The sequence below is a fragment of the Danio rerio genome, chromosome 9 (genome assembly GCF_052040795.2).
Source record: "Danio rerio strain M-AB ecotype USA chromosome 9, GRCz13ab, whole genome shotgun sequence".
Lineage (NCBI taxonomy): Eukaryota > Metazoa > Chordata > Actinopteri > Cypriniformes > Danionidae > Danio > Danio rerio.
Genome location: NC_141029.1, coordinates 2,379,019 through 2,402,987, shown reverse-complemented (window position 1 = coordinate 2,402,987; position 23,969 = coordinate 2,379,019). Strand labels below are relative to the sequence as shown.

At 37.5% G+C, this 23,969-nt stretch overlaps 1 long non-coding RNA gene across 1 annotated transcript in view; it reads right to left on the bottom strand.

Moving 5' to 3' along the window:
- LOC148679653 (uncharacterized) overlaps positions 1-8,166 on the bottom strand; it is a 189,053-nt gene extending 180,887 nt beyond the window's left edge. The window contains exon 1 of the long non-coding RNA XR_015944785.1: positions 6,592-8,166. This is a non-coding gene — a long non-coding RNA (uncharacterized LOC148679653). The remainder of the gene's footprint in view (positions 1-6,591) is intronic.
- Between the last annotated feature and the right edge of the window lie 15,803 nt (positions 8,167-23,969).

The following is a 23,969-nucleotide window of genomic DNA, read 5'->3' as shown; positions in this document are numbered from 1 at the left end:
AGTGTCCTTAACTACTATGTACTTACATCAAAAAATAAATACAATGTACTTACTGTGTTTATAATGTATTTGAAAACACTTGTGGTGCTTTTGACTTGGGATAGAGGTTGGGTTCTGGACAGGTTTGGTGGTATGGGTAGGTTTAAGGGTGGGTTAAGGTGTAAGGGATGGTCAACAGTGTATTTACACATGTAATTACAAAAGTTTTTTAAAGATGTAATAACATACATGTGTTTAATCAAGCATAACTACACAGTAAATACATGTATTTACACAATAAGAACATTTTAACAAACTATTAATTCCTGTGTAAGTACATATTAGTTAGGGCCACTTAATATAAAGTGGGACCCACTTTTTTTTTACCTGGGTAGGGGGGTTAAATGTCTATGTACATTATACATTTTTAATTATTAATATTTATAATATAAATCAGAAGAAGCTATTTAAAGTGCTGACCACCCATACATCTTGTTTTGATGTCCTTCAGGGGGGATCAAGTGTTAATTAATCAGATGTAATAAGTTACTTTACTTTTAAAGTAAGCAAAAAGGTACAGTACTGATTTCATTTTAAATAGGGTAATTTGTAATTTATTACATGGGAAGTTCGGATCATTTCACTGACTCAGATCTTTTAGTCTCGTTCATCGAGATGAACAAATCTTTTTTCGAGTCATTTCGTTCATTTGGTTCAATTTGCCAAAATATTATTAAAATGTTACGAATTGCTTCCAAACACATCTACAACTAGCCCAAAAGGTTGATCACATGACAAATAAGTCATAAATACAATACTATAACCTGCTCTTTTGTCTATGAAGGTATTGTTATCTCTTTGCTCAGCTCATCTCTTCATGTCTTCAAATGTCAGAGTTTCGTTCACGTTACACTGACAGTCGCACACTGTAAAAAAAAAAAAACTTAATTTTACAGAAAATATCCTTAAATTTTTTACAGTAAGTTTTTGTCATTTCACATTATATTCAAAACTTAGTAAAATGACAAACAATCTCTCTAAATTCACAGTTTGACTTTCATTTTAGGTACTTTATTATTAAAGACAAATTACTGACATTTGTGTTTTTTATACAGGGAAATTACAGTATTATTTATACAGTATTTTTTCTGTTATTTTAAATTATATTCAAAAGTTCGTAAAAACTACAAACATTATCTGTAAATTAACAGCTTGACTGTTATTTTATGTACTATATAAGTAATGACAAATTACAGCAATTTGTCTGTTTTATACAATAAAATTGACATATTATTTACAGTGTTTTTTCCTGTTTTTTAAGTACAATTAAATTACGCAAAATTAAAGTAATAAATTGTAATTACTTGCTCTGTAAAAAAAAAAAAATCGTAAAAAAAAGGTCAAATGACTGGCAGCTACGGCTGCCAAACAAAAACCATACAATTAAGGTAAAATTTCTTTGTTGAAAAAAAGTGCAAAAAATAATAAATCTACAGATATTTTCATTCAAATGTTTACAGAGAAACACTGTTATTTTACAGACTTTTCCTAGATTATTACTATCAAATCCATTTAATAAAGTAACACACTAAGAGTGCTCACATACACCTGTTCCAGATTCCGCTGATTGCACACACACAGTCGGAGGATCGTTATGAACTGATTATATGCACTTTAAAAGCAGCACAGACGCACGCACCAATTGCTTAGTCTTGTTATGCTGCTACTGTGAACATTATGACGCGGTTCTCTTCTTTTGCCTTGCTTTGTTTGTTAATTGTTTACGTTGTTTGCTGCCGGGACTGACCATTTGCCTGTTATTTGACCATGACTCTGGATTCCCTGCAAAATGTTACATCTGTTTGCCCCTGTGTTGACTGTTGCTTGCCTTTGGATCTGCACTCATTTGTCAGCGTCCCTTTCATACAGTTCCATTTCATTTAATATCTGTTACTGAATCATTCCATATAACTTAAACCTCTACATGATTTAAATAAACACTATTCAATAAAATGTAACAACTGTAATTTTAAAGTTGTGAGATCTTTAATCAGTTCTATTTCGTTTGTTGTTGTTTTTTCAAAATTTTTTGATCCAAAATAAAACTGTTAAATTACGATCATGAGCATGTCTTGGCATGTTATTAAAGGTGTTTAACCGTAATGATTTAGGGAAAATTCTTTTAAATAACATTGTTTTCTCTTGAACTTTTAGTGTAGTCACTTTATTGATGATGTTTGATCATAATAATCTAGGAGAAGTCTGTATAATAATAGTGTTTCTTTGTAAAACTCTTAGTGCAACTAACTCTTAGTAAAACCTTTATTGAACGGATTTGATCGTAATAATCTAGGAAAAGTCTGTAAAATAACAGTGTTTTTCTGTAATCATTTTAATGAAAATATCTGTAGATATATTATTTTTTGCACTTTATTTCAACAAAGGAATTTTACCGTAATTTTATGGTTTTTGTTTGGCAGCCGTAGCTGCCAGTCATTTGACCTTTTTTTACGATTTTTTTTCTTACAGTGCATATAATCTCGAGAGGTGAACGGTTCAATTCTTTTTCCGGCTCTAAACGGATATGATTGACTTCTGCATTTCCACGATAAACGACTCGCAATGTGATGAAGACTTGAAATGAATGAAGCCACCTGTACAAATGTGCGCACACGCGGATGAATGAATCACTCCCTGAGAGGACTAAAAGTTCCCGAGTCATATTGAAGATTCATTCAAAATGAACGATCTATTACTACTCTCCAACACTGGTGGGACACATATGACTGTCAAGATCTCAAAAACTGGTTTGGTGTTTCGTGACCCTTAAACTATAGGCAGGTGATAAGCCAGCAGTACAGTAAATGTTGTGAGTTGCTACTTAGACTGAAGTGTTTTGTGAACCATTTATTTTTAAAACAGTGAAGGTGTGCATTCAGATGCTGACAATGTTCACTGAATCACACCAATGGGCCTTCAGAGTCTGAGTGATGGCAGGAGGCGAAATACTGCATGAAGATGCTTAAACTGTAGTTTTATCTCTTCAGCCGCTCTTGAGCTGCGCTTTTGATAGCAGGAGGTGTTGCCGAATCCACTTAAGTAGTGCTGAGAGAGATCAGAGAGACGGATAAAGCGACCTGCCACTCACCGTGACCCCTCCGCCTGTGACAGCGGTGTCAAAGAGCCAGACGGCCCCCATATCCACACACACTCCATAATTAGCCATTATAGTGTGTTTGTGCGAGGGACAGGTTCATGAGAGCCTCTCTAAATTGAGGAACCACTGGGATTATGAGAGGAGGAAAACAGCAGGGCACCATCAAACATGGCTACCCGGGCAATTTAGGCTGTGACTTATTTCCCACCAATCCCAGCACCAATGAGCTCTGTGTGTGTGTGTGATAGAGTGTGTTTGTGTGCATGTGTGTGTCCTTTACTTAGAGTGTGATGCAACATTTCCCCTTAATAATATGCGGGGTGAGGGTAATGATTAGGAGATGTTGGGATAATGGGGCACTCGCTCACGGAAACACACACTAAACAAATGAACACACACACTTGCTCACGAAAACACACACTAAACAAATTAACACACACACTTGCTCACGGAAACACACACTAAACAAATGAACACACACACTTGCTCACGGAAACACACACTAAACAAATTAACACACACACTTGCTCACGGAAACACACACTAAACAAATGAACACACACACTTGCTCACGGAAACACACACTAAACAAATGAACACACACACTTGCTCACGGAAACACACACTAAACAAATGAACACACACACTTGCTCACGAAAACGCACACTAAACACATTAACACTAAAAAATGCTGGGTCCCACACAATCCTTAATGTCCTCTTAATCGTTGACTTAGTTATTTTTATTTATTTATTTGTTTATTTATTAATAAATTTAAGTAGATTGAACATAAAACAATTAAGTTGTCCCCTCAAAAACCTTAAGAATTGTTTTATTTCAACTCATTTTAGATAAGTAGTTTGAACAAGCAGCAAAAGTCCATTTTTTTTAGTCCAATTGACTCAAAAGGGAATTATTTGATGAATGATATAAACATGAGTTGTTAAGCATTGTTGTATCTCGAACTAATTTATAGTTTATAATTAAATATTTATCATCATAAGTATTATATATTATAATTATGGTGACTCAGGGCCGGAGCAAGCTGAACTGCCGCTCTAGGCAAAGGACGGTCGCACCACCCTCAACCCTAAAGTGAAAGCACAGGGTATTATACCTCACGGATATAACTGAGGGTGCGGGTGGTGAGAATTGTGTCGCGAATGCCACCTTCTCTATTCGGCCGCCCTACGCGGATATAGGGTGGTGAGGGTAGTGTCAGGGACGCCGCCCTCTCTATTCTGCCGCCTGAGGCAGCTGCCTAGGTCGCCTCTATGGACGCGCCGGCCCTGTGGTGGCTTGAGAAAGCCAACATCCTGTTATACTACTTAAATTTATCAGTCTTCTTTCCTTTTCTACCTATTTTAAGAACGCATCTCCTCCTAGACAGTTCATACTACAACCACCAAACTTACTCCAAACCTCCAAATTATACTGAATTAAGTTGCTATATCTTTTCTAACTGATCCTTCTTACGGTTTTCCAAAAACTGGCCCGGAAAAATTGGAAAAGTCCCATTGACTTAACATTGGACCGAACTTTGTGACCTTAAAACCTTCTGCCAGACTATCATACAGGCTTAAGGTTGGGCTCATTTAACTCAGACTACCAATCTGCCAATCACTGGTGACCTTTCAACTTACTAGCCACACCCTAGCAACCACTTACGGCACCCTAGCAACTGTTCCATAGACTTCCATTGTAAAAAAACTGTGAAGTGGATTGAACATAAAACAATTAATTTGTCCCCTCAAAAACCTTAAGAATTGTGTTGCTTCAACTCATTTTAAATAAGTAGCTTGAACCAGCAGATAAAGTCCATTCTTTGAGTCCAATTAATAACCTGACAGTGAGGGGATTATTTTTAAACTTTATGTTTTTGCTTTAGATTTCAGATATTAATGATGTTAATGATATATATTAATGATTTCAGATATTAATAAGTCATTTATTAAGCTAATAATTTCAGCTAATACTTAGTTAATACGTGAATTGTGACCTAAAGTGTTACTGGTGTTTTTAAACGTTGTGTTTTTGCTTTGGATTTCAGATATTAATGGATGGGTCAAACCTCCTGACCCAGGTTTACTTCTTTTTTCCCCATGACTCCTGAAAGATCCTTTATCAGCGCTCCCAGCTGGAGAGACACTCATGAGAAGAAGAAGAAGAAGAAAGAGGATTAGAAGAAGGAAAAGACAGAGGAACTGACAGAGGTATAAACACCGTTCACTCACTCTCTCTCAATGTATGGTCAGGGAGAAGCGGGGAAACGAGAGGCGAGGAACAGAAAGTGTTGTTTGGCAGTCCATCATTCTGTCAGGCCGCTATGTGAGCGCTCGCATCTCGGGTAGATGTGCTGTCAGGTAGCGGACGGGTATTAACCTCTCCGAAAAGCCAGACCAAGACCAATCGGACGCGCGTTAAAACACGGGAGACGTTAGCCGGGAGGACACACTGGCAGATCTTCAGAAACACGCAGAACGGGGGAATTATCAAAAAGAAAAGGTGAAAAGACATATGATTTTCACAGAACTCCCTTAAAAAAGGCCCAATCTCTCTTATCATGACAGGCCTGTAGCCAGGGGGGTTCAGGTGGACAAAATTCAGCCCCTACAGTGGGAAAGAAAGTATTGAACACGTCACCATTTTTCTTATAAAACATATTTCTAAAGGTGATGTTGATTTGAAATGTTTCCCGGATGTTTGGTAAACCCCAAAGAAAACCATAAATGCAAAGGAAACAAATCTAATTAGTTTACGAATGAAGTAATAAAATGAAATGACACAGAGAAAAAGGTATTGAACTCATGAAGAAATGGAGGTGTAGAAAGGCAGTGATAGTACAGGGGTGAGATACTGATTTAGGCTGTGCAGAGGTGAGCATTCCTGCACCTGCTAGACTCACAGCGGTCTAATACTTCCCAGGTGAGAAGAACTGTGCATGGATCCCTGTGGATTTGCACATCCAGGAAAGCAAAAGTGCAATCACACTTTGAGACACCACACTCAAAACATGACGTTTGTTGTTTGTTTAAACTACTTATTTAAAACGAGCCGAAGTAACACAATTGTTGAGTTTTTGGGGGAATAATTTATTTGTTTTATGTTCAAACTACTTAAATTTGTAAAAACTAATACTGCAACTCAATTCCTTAATGTTGTCCCAACACAAATCTTTATAATCTTTATATAACCTTCATAATGATAACATGACATGTCATGAATATGAATGAGATTTTATGAATGCTTATGATGTCTGTCATTTGACATTAAACGCAGTGATGTGTATGCAATAATACACTGGGACACAAAGCATGTAACGCCATTGCCCTAAAAGCGACAAGTTGACTTCACTTATAAAAAATGTTAGCAACCTGTTGTACCTTGAACTTAATGTTTATGATTATGCACAGAGTTCATTTTAATAATAATTTTAAGGCTACAGGTTTACTCACTTTTATAAGTAAAGTCAACTAATCGCTTTAAAAGCAACAGGTTTACTCACTTTATTAAAGTAAAGTCAACTAATCGCTTTAAAAACAACAGGTTTACTCACTTTATTAAGTAAAGTCAACTAATCGCTTTAAAAGCAACAGGTTTACTCACTTTATTAAGTAAAGTCAACTAATCGCTTTAAAAGCAACAGGTTTACTCACTTTATTAAAGTAAAGTCAACTAATCGCTTTAAAAACAACAGGTTTACTCACTTTATTAAGTAAAGTCAACTAATCGCTTCAAAAGCAACAGGTTTACTCACTTTATTAAGTAAAGTCAACTAATCGCTTTAAAAGCAACAGATTTACTCACTTTATTAAGTAAAGTCAACTAATCGCTTTAAAAGCAACAGGTTTACTTACTTTATTAAGTAAAGTCAACTAATCGCTTTAAAAGCAACAGGTTTACTCACTTTATTAAAGTAAAGTCAACTAATCGCTTTAAAAGCAACAGGTTTACTCACTTTATTAAAGTAAAGTCAACTAATCGCTTTAAAGGCAACAGGTTTACTTACTTTATTAAGTAAAGTCAACTAATCGCTTTAAAAGCAACAGGTTTACTCACTTTATTAAGTAAAGTCAACTAATCGCTTTAAAGGCAACAGGTTTACTCACTTTATTAAGTAAAGTCAACTAATCGCTTAAAAAGCAACAGGTTAACTCACTTTATTAAAGTAAAGTCAACTAATTGCTTTAAAGGCAACAGGTTTACTCACTTTATTAAAGTAAAGTCAACTAATCGCTTTAAAGGCAACAGGTTTACTCACTTTTATAAGTAAAGTCAACTAATCGCTTTAAAAGCAACAGGTTTACTCACTTTATTAAAGTAAAGTCAACTAATCGCTTTAAAAGCAACAGGTTTACTCACTTTATTAAGTAAAGTCAACTAATCGCTTTAAAGGCAACAGGTTTACTCACTTTATTAAGTAAAGTCAACTAATCGCTTTAAAAGCAACAGGTTTACTTACTTTATTAAGTAAAGTCAACTAATCGCTTTAAAAGCAACAGGTTTACTCACTTTATTAAAGTAAAGTCAACTAATCGCTTTAAAAGCAACAGGTTTACTCACTTTATTAAGTAAAGTCAACTAATCGCTTTAAAAGCAACAGGTTTACTCACTTTATTAAAGTAAAGTCAACTAATCGCTTTAAAAACAACAGGTTTACTCACTTTATTAAGTAAAGTCAACTAATCGCTTTAAAAGCAACAGGTTTACTCACTTTATTAAGTAAAGTCAACTAATCGCTTTAAAGGCAACAGGTTTACTCACTTTATTAAGTAAAGTCAACTAATCGCTGTAAAAGCAACAGGTTTACTCACTTTATTAAGTAAAGTCAACTAATCGCTTTAAAAGCAACAGGTTTACTTACTTTATTAAGTAAAGTCAACTAATCGCTTTAAAAGCAACAGGTTTACTCACTTTATTAAGTAAAGTCAACTAATCGCTGTAAAAGCAACAGGTTTACTCACTTTATTAAGTAAAGTCAACTAATCGCTTTAAAGGCAACAGGTTTACTCACTTTATTAAGTAAAGTCAACTAATCGCTTTAAAGGCAACAGGTTTACTCACTTTATTAGGTAAAGTCAACTAATCGCTTTAAAAGCAACAGGTTTACTTACTTTATTAAGTAAAGTCAACTAATCGCTTTAAAAGCAACAGGTTTACTTACTTTATTAAGTAAAGTCAACTAATCGCTTTAAAGGCAACAGGTTTACTCACTTTATTAAGTAAAGTCAACTAATCGCTGTAAAAGCAACAGGTTTACTTACTTTATTAAGTAAAGTCAACTAATCGCTTTAAAAGCAACAGGTTTACTCACTTTATTAAAGTAAAGTCAACTAATTGCTTTAAAGGCAACAGGTTTACTTACTTTATTAAGTAAAGTCAACTAATCGCTTTAAAAGCAACAGGTTTACTTACTTTATTAAGTAAAGTCAACTAATCGCTTTAAAAGCAACAGGTTTACTCACTTTATTAAGTAAAGTCAACTAATCGCTTTAAAGGCAACAGGTTTACTCACTTTATTAAGTAAAGTCAACTAATCGCTTTAAAAGCAACAGGTTAACTCACTTTATTAAAGTAAAGTCAACTAATTGCTTTAAAGGCAACAGGTTTACTCACTTTATTAAAGTAAAGTCAACTAATCGCTTTAAAGGCAACAGGTTTACTCACTTTTATAAGTAAAGTCAACTAATCGCTTTAAAAGCAACAGGTTTACTCACTTTATTAAAGTAAAGTCAACTAATCGCTTTAAAAGCAACAGGTTTACTCACTTTATTAAGTAAAGTCAACTAATCGCTTTAAAGGCAACAGTTTTACTCACTTTATTAAGCAAAGTCAACTAATCGCTTTAAAAGCAACAGGTTTACTTACTTTATTAAGTAAAGTCAACTAATCGCTTTAAAAGCAACAGGTTTACTCACTTTATTAAAGTAAAGTCAACTAATCGCTTTAAAAGCAACAGGTTTACTCACTTTATTAAGTAAAGTCAACTAATCGCTTTAAAAGCAACAGGTTTACTCACTTTATTAAAGTAAAGTCAACTAATCGCTTTAAAAACAACAGGTTTACTCACTTTATTAAGTAAAGTCAACTAATCGCTTTAAAAGCAACAGGTTTACTCACTTTATTAAGTAAAGTCAACTAATCGCTTTAAAGGCAACAGGTTTACTCACTTTATTAAGTAAAGTCAACTAATCGCTGTAAAAGCAACAGGTTTACTCACTTTATTAAGTAAAGTCAACTAATCGCTTTAAAGGCAACAGGTTTACTCACTTTATTAAGTAAAGTCAACTAATCGCTTTAAAAGCAACAGGTTTACTTACTTTATTAAGTAAAGTCAACTAATCGCTTTAAAAGCAACAGGTTTACTCACTTTATTAAAGTAAAGTCAACTAATTGCTTTAAAGGCAACAGGTTTACTTACTTTATTAAGTAAAGTCAACTAATCGCTTTAAAAGCAACAGGTTTACTTACTTTATTAAGTAAAGTCAACTAATCGCTTTAAAAGCAACAGGTTTACTCACTTTATTAAGTAAAGTCAACTAATCGCTTTAAAGGCAACAGGTTTACTCACTTTATTAAGTAAAGTCAACTAATCGCTTTAAAAGCAACAGGTTTACTCACTTTATTAAAGTAAAGTCAACTAATTGCTTTAAAGGCAACAGGTTTACTTACTTTATTAAAGTCAACTAATCGCTTTAAAAGCAACAGGTTTACTCACTTTATTAAAGTCAACTAATCGCTTTAAAAGCAACAGGTTTACTCACTTTATTAAAGTCAACTAATCGCTTTAAAAGCAACAGGTTTACTCACTTTATTAAAGTAAAGTCAACTAATTGCTTTAAAGGCAACAGGTTTACTTACTTTATTAAAGTCAACTAATCGCTTTAAAAGCAACAGATTTACTCACTTTATTAAAGTCAACTAATCGCTTTAAAAGCAACAGGTTTACTCACTTTATTAAGTAAAGTTATCTAATCACTGAAAAAGCAAAGGGTTTACTCACATTTATAAGAAATGTAAACTAATATTTACACTTTGATGGTTTTTACATCATAGTTTAACTCAAAAGCAACATTTCCCCACCATTTTTGTACACTCAAGTGGTTGTTATGAATTGTTTTCTTCTGTTAAGCACAAAACTAGATATTTTAAAGATTGCTAAAAGCAAAAATACTAAAGAAGTCAATTAATTTTTGTTCCAGCTTTCTTCAGTAAATTTTCCCTTGTGTTCAACAGAAGAAAGAAACTCAAACAGGTTTGGAAAACAAAGTGAAGGATGTGTAAACGATGACAGAATTTTCAGTTTTCAGAGGTCGCCACAGCGGAATGAACCACCAACTATTCCACCATATGTTTTACATTGCGTAAACATATGGAAACACAACACCGGGAGAACATCTAAACAACTGACCCAGTCGGGACTCAAATCAGTGACCTTCCTGCTGTGAGGCGACAGTGCTAACCACCGGGCCAACTCTATCCCCAAACAACCATTTAATCCATTCATGAGCTAGATGGGGAAAAAAGTTTCTCCACACTAAATAATGAGCTGGAATCTAGAGTCACTAATCAATAACAGCGAGTTTCTGATCAAGTAATTAATTGACCTCATATTGTGAGTCTCAATATACCGACCGCCTTCCTGACCCGATCATCTGTGCGTGATTATGTGAGTGGTAAGAATGGGCCCGAATGCAGAAACAAATACGAGCGGCGTGTGCTCTCGCTGGGACCGCAGAGTAGAGGAAGCTTGCTTGAGCATTATAGAGTTAATTAGCTGAAGATTACTATGCAGCGTGTGAGTCTGTGCCCCAGAAAGGCATCATTAGAAGCGGTGATGTGCACATGCCTGCGGTGCATTGATCCAGCGGCTCCAGGAACAATGCAGATTGCAGATTTTTATAATTGGGCCTGTGACTCTCAGATGACTTGGCTGGTGTTGTGTAGCATGTGTTTTAAGCTCACGCAGGCATGCATGTGAGAGTGTGTGCATGTATAGGGGAATCTCTGGGCTGATCTAGAGCAAGTCTAGCTATAGAAAGCAAGAACATTATATCAAATATTGTCAAAATTTAGATATAGAAAATAAGAACAAAAATATATATAGTATATACAACACAATCTCACGGCAATTCGTAACTTTTTGATTTAGTGGCTAATTCGTATGAATTCGTACAATCTAATTCGTACAATTTAGTATGATTTGCTCATCATCCAATGACGGTTGGGTTTAGGGGTGGGGTTAGGTGCCACGCCTCCTTTTTAAAATCGTACAATTTCGTACCACTGAATTAGCCACTTGCAAAACGTAAAATACTTAGTTTTTCCGTGAGATCAGGCTGGTATATATTACAGAGCCTCTAAAGTTGCATGGCATAGACCTACATAACACACAAATGACATACATATCACGTGTGCATTTTTTTTAAAAAGAAGGCGTGCCCCCAAATCCCACCCCTCCCATCCCGAAAAGAAAGCTCCGCCCCCTACTCAATATTCAGTTTCACTGAATGGAAGTACATCAATATATTGAATTAAAAGTCTCAGTGGTTAACACTGCTGCCTAACAGCAAGAAGGTCCCTGGTTCAAATGTTGTCTGTTTCTGTGTGGAGTTTGCATGTTCTCCCCGTGTTGGCGTGGGTTTCCTCCGGGTGCTCTGGTGTCCCCCACAGTCCAAACACATGCTCTATAGGGGAGTTAGCCATAGTGTATGAGTGTTTCACTATTCTGGGTTAAGGCTGGAAGGGCATCCGCTTCGTAAAACAAATGCTAGAATAGTTGGTGGTTCATTCCGCTGTGGTGACCTCTGATAAATGAGAGACTAAGCCGAAGGGAAATGAATGAATGTTTATTTTGTTAGCTCACATTGCTATTGCTTGGAGGAACAATTAAGTTAATCCTCTGAGAAAAGCATTTGCTTCTACTTTTAGAGTGGCGATTTATTTATTGACGTCAGTTTGATCAGCTGAGATAACGTTACTATTTTACAAATTGTTTGAAAAGTGGCTAATTTGTACAGATTTAAGCAATATAATTTGTATGAAAACAGAAATTTTTTTAAAAGAAGGCGTGAACCCCAAATCCCACCCCTAACCTTCATTGGAGGATGAGCAAATCTTAGGAATAAACACGAATTACCCACTAAATAAAAAAAAACCGTATGAATTGTTGTGAGTTTGCATTGGTTTAACGGCTTCAGCCACAATATTTTTAACCACGCCCCTCTTGCGTTAGTTTGCTCTAACTGGAAATGAGCAAAAAGAAAGCTCCGCCCCCTGCTCAATATTCAGTTTCACTGAATGGAAGTACATCAATACTAAATTAAAAGTCTTAGTGGTTAACACTGCTGCCTAACAGCAAGAAGGTCGCTGGTTCGAGTCCCGCCTGTTTCTGTGTAGAGTTTGCATGTTCTCCCCGTGTTGGTATGGGTTTTCTCCAGGCGCTCCGGTTTTCCTATCAGTCCAAACACATGCGCTATAGGGGAATTGGCCATAGAGTATGAGTGTGTATGGGTATTACCCAGTCCTGGGTTGCAGCTGGAAGGGCATCCGCTGCATAAAACATATGCTGTATAAGTTGGTGGTTCATTCCGCTGTGGTGACCACTGATGAATAAAGGGACTGAGCCGAAGGAAAATGAATGAAATGTATGTAAAATAAATGGCTAACCATACTTTCTTTAGTAATAACTGTGAGTTATGCTTAAGTATATGCACCTGACCTTATAATCCTTTGCTTTACAGTACTGTAGGTGTGTTAATTAGTATTAGCCAGTAATTAAATCAATAATTAGACTCTAGCTTGAATTCTAATTTGATGTAATGCATTACAAATTCAGAGTGAATAATTTTAGCAATAAATAAAAACTTTACAGTGACGCGCCATTAATAGCACGAGCAATGATGACAGTATGTTCTACAGTATATACATTATATATTATTGGTTTATAATCAAATTCATGTCATATCATGTACATTAAATAATTCAGTTCAGTTCAATTTCATTTATAATGCAGTTAAAAAAAAAAACAAAGCTGACCAAAATGCTAATACTAAAGAGTAAAACAAAACATAACACATATCCTTAAAAAATACAAATAAATAATATCAAATCGTAATTGTAATAACATGTACAGATATGACTTTTAATTTTAATAATGTCTAATAATGTATTAGAAATGTTAAGTCATCAGGTTTTTTGATTACACTTTACTGTGTCCTCGTTACAGTGTAATTCAATGGCATTGAGGACTTAATGATTCAAGTATTGAGTTGGTTTAATTGTCTTCATGTAGGCTAAATAAGATTAGAGGATTCGATTTAGTTTAGGGTTAGTTGCCTGTGATTAATGTGGAGAAAACTCAAGTTTTTTTTAATATAGTCTTCTTTTCGAGTTGCATGTGACCTTTGGTGAAGCATATGTTATTTATTTTGTTGTTTGACAGTGTTATATTTGAATTATTAGCCTCCCTTTAAATTTTGTTTCCTTTTTGAAATATTTCCCAAATGCTGTTTGACAGAGCAAGGACATTTTCACAGTATGTCTGATAATATTTTTTCTTCTGTTTAAAAACTTAATTTTAAAAGCTGAATAAATATAGATTTACTCTCATTTACTCTCGTAAATAAACAGAATTAATGATGGGCTAAAAATCTGCAGAATTCTGCCTGCGCAGATTCCTTGAGGGCCTAGTCATGAGCTTTGGGTCATGACCGAAAGGACAACATCTTGGATACAAGCGGCCGAAATTAATTTCCTTCGCAGGGTGGCAGGGCGCACTCTTATGGATAGGGTGAGGAGCTCTGTCATCCGGGAGGAGCTCGGAGTAGAGCCGCTGCTTCTCCACATTGAGAGAAGTCAGCTGAGGTGGCTCGGGCATCTGTTTCGCCTACCTAGGCAGGTGTTCCAGGCTAGTCCCACTGGGAGGAGGCCTCTGGGAAGACCCAAGACACGCTGGAGGGACTATGTTTCTCGGCTGGCCTGGGAACGCCTTGGGATCCCCTCCGGAGGAGCTGAAGGAAGTGTCTGGGGAAAGAGAAGTCTGGGGTTTTCTTCTAAGACTGCTGCCCCCGCGACCCGGCCCTGAAAAAGCAGCAGAAAACGAATGAATGAATGAAAGTTTGCATAACCAATGATTGATCTTATCCACCCATAAGTAAATATCATTCATTCATTCATTTTCTTGTCGGCTTAGTGTCTTTATTAATCCGGAGTCACCACAGTGGAATGAACCGCCAACTAATCCAGCACGTTTTTACGCAGCGGATGCCCTTCCAGCCACATCCGATCTCTGGGAAACATCCACACACACACACACACTCATACACTACGGACAATTTAGCCTACCCAATTCACCTGTACTGCATGTCTTTGGACTGTGGGGGAAACCGGAGCACCCGGAGGAAACCCACGCGAACGCAGGGAGAACATGCAAACTCCACACAGAAACACCAACTAAGCTGAGGTTCGAACCAGCGATCTTCTTGCTGTGAGTTGACAGCACTACCTACTGCGCCATTGCATCGCCATATGTAGATATGCAGCCTATTATTTGATTGCCTAACCCCCGCATTAACAGCACCACCGCTAGTATAACTCGATGAATGATGTGCTCTTATTGTTAGTGTCGCCAAAGTGACGAAACTCATCGTGAAGAACGAGAAAACAATTAAACATGCTAGTTTTTCTGTGATGTCATCGTTAGGCGTCGCAGGCGTGGTTATCTTGTGTCACGACGCCCACTTGCTGTTTACGACTTCCCACGACATCCTACGAATCAAGGAAATTATGCCAAAGTCGTGACGAATTCGTGTGATCTGACCTGGGCTTAAGGTTTGCAATATATATAACTTTACACTGTCACAACTTTCATGCAGATGATGTCTTCTGTACGGCACTTTTAATCTTTTAAAAGCCGCGCACATGTGCTGTATATTCCAGCTCGTGCTTCTCGCTTAACTAAGAAGGTGGAGGGAGCCATCTGACTCTCTCTCTCTCTCTCTCTCTCTCTCTCTCTCTCTCTCTCCTTCTCTCTCTCTCTCCATGTCTCAGTAGGAGTCTGAGTTATGATAATCAGCTGATTAGTTGCTGTAGTCCTGCTCCCACAGGCTCTTTTGTGTGTAAAATCCTCCCGCTCAATTGACATGTGGACATCATCAAGCTGATGAAATGCAGTTGTAATGAACAAGTGGGGCCGGAGCATCTGCACAGGGACCCCCCCCCAAAACCCCGCCAGGACCCCATTCCACACACTCGCAGCCATGCTAATGCTAATGCGGGGCCGTCCCAGCGGAGCCCGAATGGAAATGCTCCGAGATGCATATTCAAAACAGGAGAGAGACGGAGAGAGCAGAGTGGCCCATGCTAATTTGGAAGCTGATTATTTTGCATCAGGCCCGGTAATGAGGTGACAGTTCGTCTGCGTGCGTGTGTGTGTGTGTGTGTGTGTGGAGGATGGGACGTGATGCTTGGCTGGACGCAGGTGTTGGTCGGAGCTGTCAGCACTGGTCTGGGGCCTGCTGTCAAATTATCCCTCTCCTATAAAAAGGCACCGATCCGAGAGGCATTTAAGGAATTAATGCATTCATATTCAACACATATTGCGAGCAGAGTTTCATTAGAAGTGCACGGCTCGTATTAAAAGTGACGTCTGACCTTTCACACTGGCGCTCCCGGCTTGTAGCGCTGCGCTTTATTACATACGTGTCGGAGTCGAAGGAGGAGCTGGACATGATCAGCGGCTGTTATTAAACGAGGAGGAGCCGCGACGTGTCGTTTTTAGCTTTAACACGCAACACTTAATGTTATATGGGTGGGGGGGGTGTAAAAGGTGAAAACGTTTGTCGTTAGAATTATCAAATGGGGGTTTTATGGAGTGAAATGGCGGCCATGTTTGAAATGACTTAGAAACATGAAAATTTTTGTTTGACATTTATCCTGCCGACCTCGGATTAAAAAAGGGACTAAGCCGAAAAGAAAATGAATGAATGAATAATGATAATAGGCGACGCGGTGGTGCAGTAGGCAGTGCTGTCGCCTGACAGCAAAAAGGTCACTGGTTCGAGCCTCAGCTGGGCCAGTTGGCATTTCTGTGTGGAGTTTGCATGTTTTCCCCTTTGCTTTCTTCCGGGTGCTCCGGTTTCCCCCACAGTCTAAATACATGCAATACAGGTGAATTGGGTAGGCTAAATTGTCTGTAGGCAAGGCAGTGGCGCAGTAGGTAGTGGTTCGAACCTCGGCTCAGTTGGCGTTTCTGTGTGGAGTTTGCATGTTCTCCCTGCGTTCGCGTGGGTTTCCTCCGGGTGCTCTGGTTTCCCCCACAGTCCAAAGACATGCGGTACAGGTGAATTGGGTAGGCTAAATTGTCTGTAGTGTATGAGTGTGTGTGTGTGGATGTTTCCCAGAGATGGGTTGCGGCTGGAAGGGCATCCGCTGCGTAAAAACTTGCTGGATAAGTTGGCGGTTCATTCCACTGTGGCAACCCCGTATTAATAAAGGGACTAAGCCGACAAGACAATGAATGAATGAAATTGTCTGTAGTGTATGAATTTGAATGAGTGTGTATTGATGTTTCCCAGAGATGGGTTGCAGCTGGAAGGGCATCTACTGCGTAAAACATATGCTGGACAAGTTGGTGGTTCATTGCGCTGTGGCCCCAGATTAATAAAGAAACTTAACCGAAAAGAAAATGAATGAATGAATGAATAATAATAATAATAATAATAATAATATTAATAATAATAATAGTAATAATAATAATAATAATAATAATAGTAATAATAATAATAGTAATAATAATAATAATAATAATAATAATAATAATAATAATAATATTAATAATAATAATATTAATAATAATAATAATAATGCCAATAAAAAAATCCAAACAAAACAAAAATGGGAAATAAATTGGCCAACAAACAAAACCGTAACAAGTAAATATTATAAACCAAGACAATCAAGTGGACGAATAAAAACACATCAAGACTAGTGCACAAACAACAACAACAAGACAAATTAAAACAATAAAATATAAACAAAACACCCAAACTAACCTAAACAATTGACGTCGTATATGTGAGGGAGTGAATATGAATGAACAAATGAATGAGTGAATGAAAAATGAGTGAATGAAAATAAGTCAATGAATGGATGAATGAGTGAGTGAATGAATGAATAAGTGAATGATTGAATATGAGTCAATTAAGATAAATTTCAATTTAAATAAATGAACAAATGAGTAAACGAGTGAGAGAATATGAAGGAACAAACAAATGAGTGAATTTAAAAATGAATGAACGAATAAATGAATGAGTGAGTGAATATGAATGAACAAACAAATGAGTAAATTAATAAATGAGTGAATGAAAGACTGACTGAATAAATAGGTGAATGAATGAAAAAAATTAATGAGTGAGGAAATGAAAAAATGATTGAATGAATGAGTGCGTGAAATGAAAGAACAAACAAACAAATGAGTAAATGAAAAAAATTATGAATGAATAAATGAACGAGTGAGGGAATGAAAGACTGGCTGACTGAATGAATAAATGAATGAGTGAATGAAAAAAGACTGAATGAATAATCAAGAAGTTATGAGTTAGGGAGTGAACAAATGAGTAAACAAATGAGTGAATGAATGAATGAAGCATACAATCCAACCAGATGAGTGTCCATTCTGTGTCATGACTCAACAGCTGTGTTTTCTTTTCTCAGATGTCTGATCATGCCCTGTGTTAGCCCCAGATGTGTGTGTGTGTGTGTGTGTGTGTGTGTGTTTAGGGTAGAGCCTCTGTCCAGGTGGGCTGTTCATACACTCGCAAACCACACTGACCCCAAATGTCCCACTTTTGCCCCTTGTGCCTCTCCCCTGTGGCTAAGAGTACTCAATTCCCTATGCGTGCATGTGTGTGTGTGTGTGTGTGTGTGTGTGTGTGTGTGTGTGTGTGTGTGTGTGTGTGTGTGAGACTGTGAATGCATATGCTCTGTGTGTGAGGTCTGCCAGGTGGAGAGAGTTGAGAGTGTGTCTTTTGGACTCCATTGTACCTTTAACCACATGGGACACACACACACACACACACACAGACTGGCGCGGGTCAAACACAGAGGTGTGCTGGACCAGCTGGCAACTTCCTGTTCCTCTCGGTACGGAGAGCAGAACCTCTTCAGCAGGACAGATGCACACGCTCAGTGTCTCCCAAAACCACAACACAATGTGGACATTCAATGAAGAGGCCTTCAGGTTCCTGTCCGCAAACACACACACGCACACACACTCAAAAAAATAGTTTTGGCTATTTGTTCAAACAACTTATTTAAAATGAGCTGAAACAACAAATTTCTTGCGATTGTCAAGAAGAACTTGATTGTTTTGTGTTCAGTCTGTGCACTTCATTAATAAGTAAACTTGAATTTACCCTCATAATCATTCATCTAACACTGTAACTATCCCGGCCCTGGTCACATGTAAAGTCTTTAGAGCAGAGCTATCAGTCAAATAAGGTGGAGCTATCAGTAATTTAGGGTGGGGCTATCAGTCATTTAAGGTCGGGCAATCAGTCATTAAAGTTGAAGCTATCATTCATTTAAGGCGGTGCTAAAAGTCATTTAAGGCGTGACTATCAGTCATTTAGGGTGGAGCTTTAAGTAATTTAGGGCGGGGCTATTAGTCCTTTAGGGTGGGGCTATTAGTCATTCTGCAATATCAGTCATTTCAGTCAAGGCAGTGCTAAAAGTCATTTAAGGCCAGACTATTAGTCAGGGCGGAGCTATCAGTCCTTTAGGGCAGGACTATCAGTCATTTAGGGCGGAACTGTCAGTTATTGAGTGCAGGACTCCCAGTCATTTGGGGCGGGACTATAAGTCATTTAAGGTGGGACTATCAGTCCTTTAGGGAGGAGCTATATGTCGTTTGAGGCAGGACTATCAGTAATTTAGGGTGGTGCTAAAAATCATTTACAGCAGGACTATTAGTCCTTTAGGGCAGGACTATCTCTCCATTAGGGCGGGGTTATCCATCCTTTAGGGAGGAGCTTTATGTCATTTGAGGCAGGATTATCAATCATTTAGGGCGGGATTATCAGTCCTTTAGGGCGGGGCTATCACTCCTTCAGGGTGGAGCCATATGTTATTTGAGGCAGGATTACCAATCATTTAGGGCGGGACAATCAGTCCTTTAGGGCGGGGCTATCACTTGATTAGGGTGGAGGTATTGAGGCAGGATTATCAGTCCTTTAGGGCGGGGCTATCACTCCTTTAGGGTGGAGCTATTGAGGCAGGATTAGCAATCATTTAGTGCGGGACAATCAGTCCTTTAGGGCGGGGCTATCACTCCTTTAAGGTGGAGCTATATGTCATCTCAGGCAGGATTATCAATCATTTAGGGCAGGACAATCAGTCCTTTAGGGCGGGGCTATCACTTGATTAGGGTGGAGCTATTAAGGCAGGATTATCAGTCCTTTAGGGCGGGGCTATCACTCCTTTAGGGTGGAGCTATTGAGGCAGGATTAGCAATCATTTAGTGCGGGACAATCAGTCCTTTAGGGCGGGGCTATCACTCCTTTAAGGTGGAGCTATATGTCATCTGAGGCAGGATTACCAATCATTTAGGGCGGGACAATCAGTCCTTTAGGGCGGGGCTATCACTCGATTAGGGTGGAGCTATTGAGGCAGGATTATCAGTCCTTTAGGGCGGGGCTATCACTCCTTTAGGGTGGAGCTATTGAGGCAGGATTAGCAATCATTTAGTGCGGGACAATCAGTTCTTTAGGGCGGGGCTATCACTCCTTTAAGGTGGAGCTATATGTCATCTGAGGCAGGATTATCAATAATTTAGGGCGGGACAATTAGTCCTTTAGGTCTTGGCAATATTTAAAAATAATAATAATAATATAAAATAAAATAGTATTATTTAATATTATTTAATATTACTAGACGGCCAGAACATATTTATTCAAAATCATCTTATTAGACTAGGTAGAAATCAACATAAAACCTGTTAACATCATTTTATAATTATTTCCAGTTTCTTTAGATCATTCACTGACAAACATATATGATGAACTACTGTAAAACATTAAAGTACAACATGTACAATACATAAGCATGGTGAAATAGTTGTAAAAAGGTGCTCTCTTTAAGTCCCCTTAAAGCAACAGTTCACCAAAAAAATTAATTCACACTCAAGTGGCTTTTTAATCTTCCGTTAAATGCAAAGCAGGATATCCTGAAGGATGTGAGCAGCCATTGCCATTAATAGTAAGAAGAGCATCACCCCAATGATCAGGCAAGTTTTGGGGGGCTTCATCTTCAAATTGCAGTGATATTAGAAATCTTGATGTCATGCTTGATAGAGCTCTGTTTTAATAGCCATGTTAAATCTATTGTTCACCTGAGGAACATTGCAAAAATAAAGAGATATGGTGCCAAAGGAAGAGATGGAGATGCTTGTTCATGCCTTCATCTCTTTTAGATTGTATTATTGTAATATTCTGTTCACTTGTCTGAACGAATCCTCCATGGAGTGATTGCAAGTTGTGCAGAATGCAGCTGCGAGGCTTTTAACCAACAAGGAGGTCACACATTACACCTGTGCTTAAGGCACTTCACTGGCTCCCTATCAGTTTAAGAGTAAATTTGAAGATTCTGGTCATTACATATAGAGTTTTGCATGGTCAAGCACTCATATATATTCGAGATCTTTTAAGCAGTCACTCATGCAGCCGGTCTCTGAGGTCTTCTGGCAAAGACCTTTTAGCCATTAAGACTAAAGGTGAGCGTGCCTTCTGTGTGATGGCCCCACGACTCTGGAACTCTCTCCCGCTAGCACTGAGAACTCTGGGACTTTTTAAAAAGCATTTAAAGACACAACTTTTTGGTCAAGCTTTAAATTAACAGTATCAGCGTTTCTGTATTTGGATTTTTTATTCGTTTTAATATGTTTTAACATGTCTTTTCTTATTGTCATGTGTTCTTTTACTTGTTTTCTCTTATTGTAAAGCACTTTGTGACTCAATGTCTGGGAAAGGTGCTATATAAATCAACCTTTACTTACTTACTTAAGAACAGAATACACTGGAAGTCAATGGCTATTTCCCCCCATACATGTTTCAGAATGTCTCCCTTTGTGTTTAATAGAAGAAATTTAGATTTGAAATACGATGAGGAAATGATGGCAGAATTGAAATTTGTGTGTGAACTGCCCCTTTAAGAGGCCTTTATTGTGAGGTTTGCATGATTTTTTTTCTTTTCAACCAATCAAATTGTGTCTAAAAATGTCAAAGATAACTTCTACGATGACAAATAGTTGTATAGTTGTGTAAAGCATTATTAAACATGAGTAAAAGGACCAATCTACTCAATGAAATAAGTCATTTCAGTGGGTCAGATTGGGTGGCTCTGGAAGCGACTGTGGGTTTGGCTGCAAGTTGTTTGTGCTGTAAGTGATGTCAGAGGGTGAATCGCACGGGTTGTGATCTTTTCTGCGTTTAATCTGGAAGATTAAAGAGCTCTGCTTCATTAGCATGTGTTTCTGCATCTCCCTGCAGAGTCTGTCTCCACACACAAACACACACTCACACACACACACACACACACACACACACACACACTCACTCAGCCTATTACCCACTCTTGGGGCCATTAAGGCCTCACATTAATGATGCATAATTAGCATATGATGACAAATAATAGGAGTGAGCAGTATTAGGTGTAATGGAGGCTGCAGCAATAACATGGTATCCCACTGTTCCCCAGCACCAGCCGTTCCCCCAAACACACACACACACATACACACAAGTCTAAACACACCTTCTACAGTCATAAATTATTCAAACGTGATGTTACTTGTAAGTCGCTACAATGGCATCCATAAGTCACTGTAACTTACGCTGGGTTAATCTAATCAATGAATCACAGCATTATAATAATAATAATGGAAATGGGCCGCGCTAATTAAGCATGTCCGGTGCGTTTCTGCTCTGAATTATTCATAACTCTAAATCAAAATACGGAGTAATATTCAACAAAGCATCTTTGAGGTGGAAGTGTTTGTTTGTTTGTGTGTTTATTTGGTCCGAGAAATGGTCAGCTGTCCGCTTTAAAGACATCCCGGCGATCTCGACAGCCAAAACACACAATTACAGACACCCAGGTGTGTGTTTTTAGATTTATATGCAGACGCAACGCTCAACTTCTTACTCTCAATGTCAAACAAACTCGGCTGTGTTCAATTACACACACTCCAGTTGCATTTAAATGGTGGTTGTCGTAAGTTTGGGTTTGGAATTGCTGTATAGATTTAGGATGCGAATGAAATACAATTGAAGACAAAATAATGGCATTTTTTAGGATTTTTTTAAAAAGTGTTTCCACAAGTGCAGTTTAAAAGAGAGAAGGTATTTAACACAATAGTTTTAATAACTCATTTCTAATACATCATTTCTTTTGTCTTTGGCTCTCAGTTCATAATATTTTACTAGTTATTTAGTAAGATACTAGCATTCAGCTTAAAGTGACATTTAAAGGGGTATAACTAGGTTAATAGGGTATATGCCGAGCTAGTGCTGTTCCCATGCTGATACACTTCCGGTGAGCTGTTATTGTGAACTTTTTTCCATTTGATACGGTTCCTTTTACAGCATCGATGTTGTAATGTCATTAAAATACATTCAGTTAAATAAACTTTGGCATTCATTTAGTTGTTTAAGCGTAAAACAAGACAAAAAGCTGTTTACTCGCACGCGCCTGTCAGAATCGTCAGGCTAACGCAGAAGCTCCATTGAATATACTGGGGTAAAGTAAATGCTCATATTATAAAGACATGACAGGGGAAATGTAATTTAATGCAGTGCTTCTTGTACAATCTGAGACCCACTTTAAATCGGATATAACTCAGCTAGTGGAGATCGCTGATTTTTAAAGAAAACAGACCTTAAACGCACCGGATTTTGCATTGGCATTCCATTCGCCGGAAGCGCTTAACCCAGGTTAATGGCAAATTAAAAGTCCTATTAGCATGCTTCGGCATATACCCCATTAAGCAAGTCATTGGACAATTGTGATTTGTTCTGTAAAAATCAAATGATATTGATCTTAAAATTTATTTTAGCTGCTTTTATTCCAGCCAAACTAAAAGTAATAAGAGATTCTCTAGAGAAAAAATGTTGCAGGAAATAATAATAATATGAAAATGTCCTTGCTCTCTTAAATATGACTTTTAAATATTAAATATTAAGTTAATTAAAAATTTAAATTAAATATGAATTTTAGAGGATGGACAGACAGACGGACGGACGGACAGACAGACAGACAGACAGACAGACAGACAGACAGACAGACAGACAGACAGACAGACAGACAGACAGACAGACAGACAGACAGATAGATAGATAGATAGATAGATAGATAGATAGATAGATAGATAGATAGATAGATAGATAGATAAACAGATTAATATATAAATAGATAAATGGATGGATGGATGGATGGATGGATGGATGGATGGATGGATGGATGGATAGATAGATAGATAGATAGATAGATAGATAGATAGATAGATAGATAGATAGATAGATAGATAGATAGATAGATAGATAGATAGATAGATAGATAGATAAACAGATTAATATATAAATAGATAAATGGATGGATGGATGGATGGATGGATGGATGGATGGATGGATAGATAGATAGATAGATAGATAGATAGATAGATAGATAGATAGATAGATAGATAGATAAACAGATTAATATATAAATAGATAAATGGATGGATGGATGGATGGATGGATGGATGGATGGATGGATGGATGGATGGATAGATAGATAGATAGAT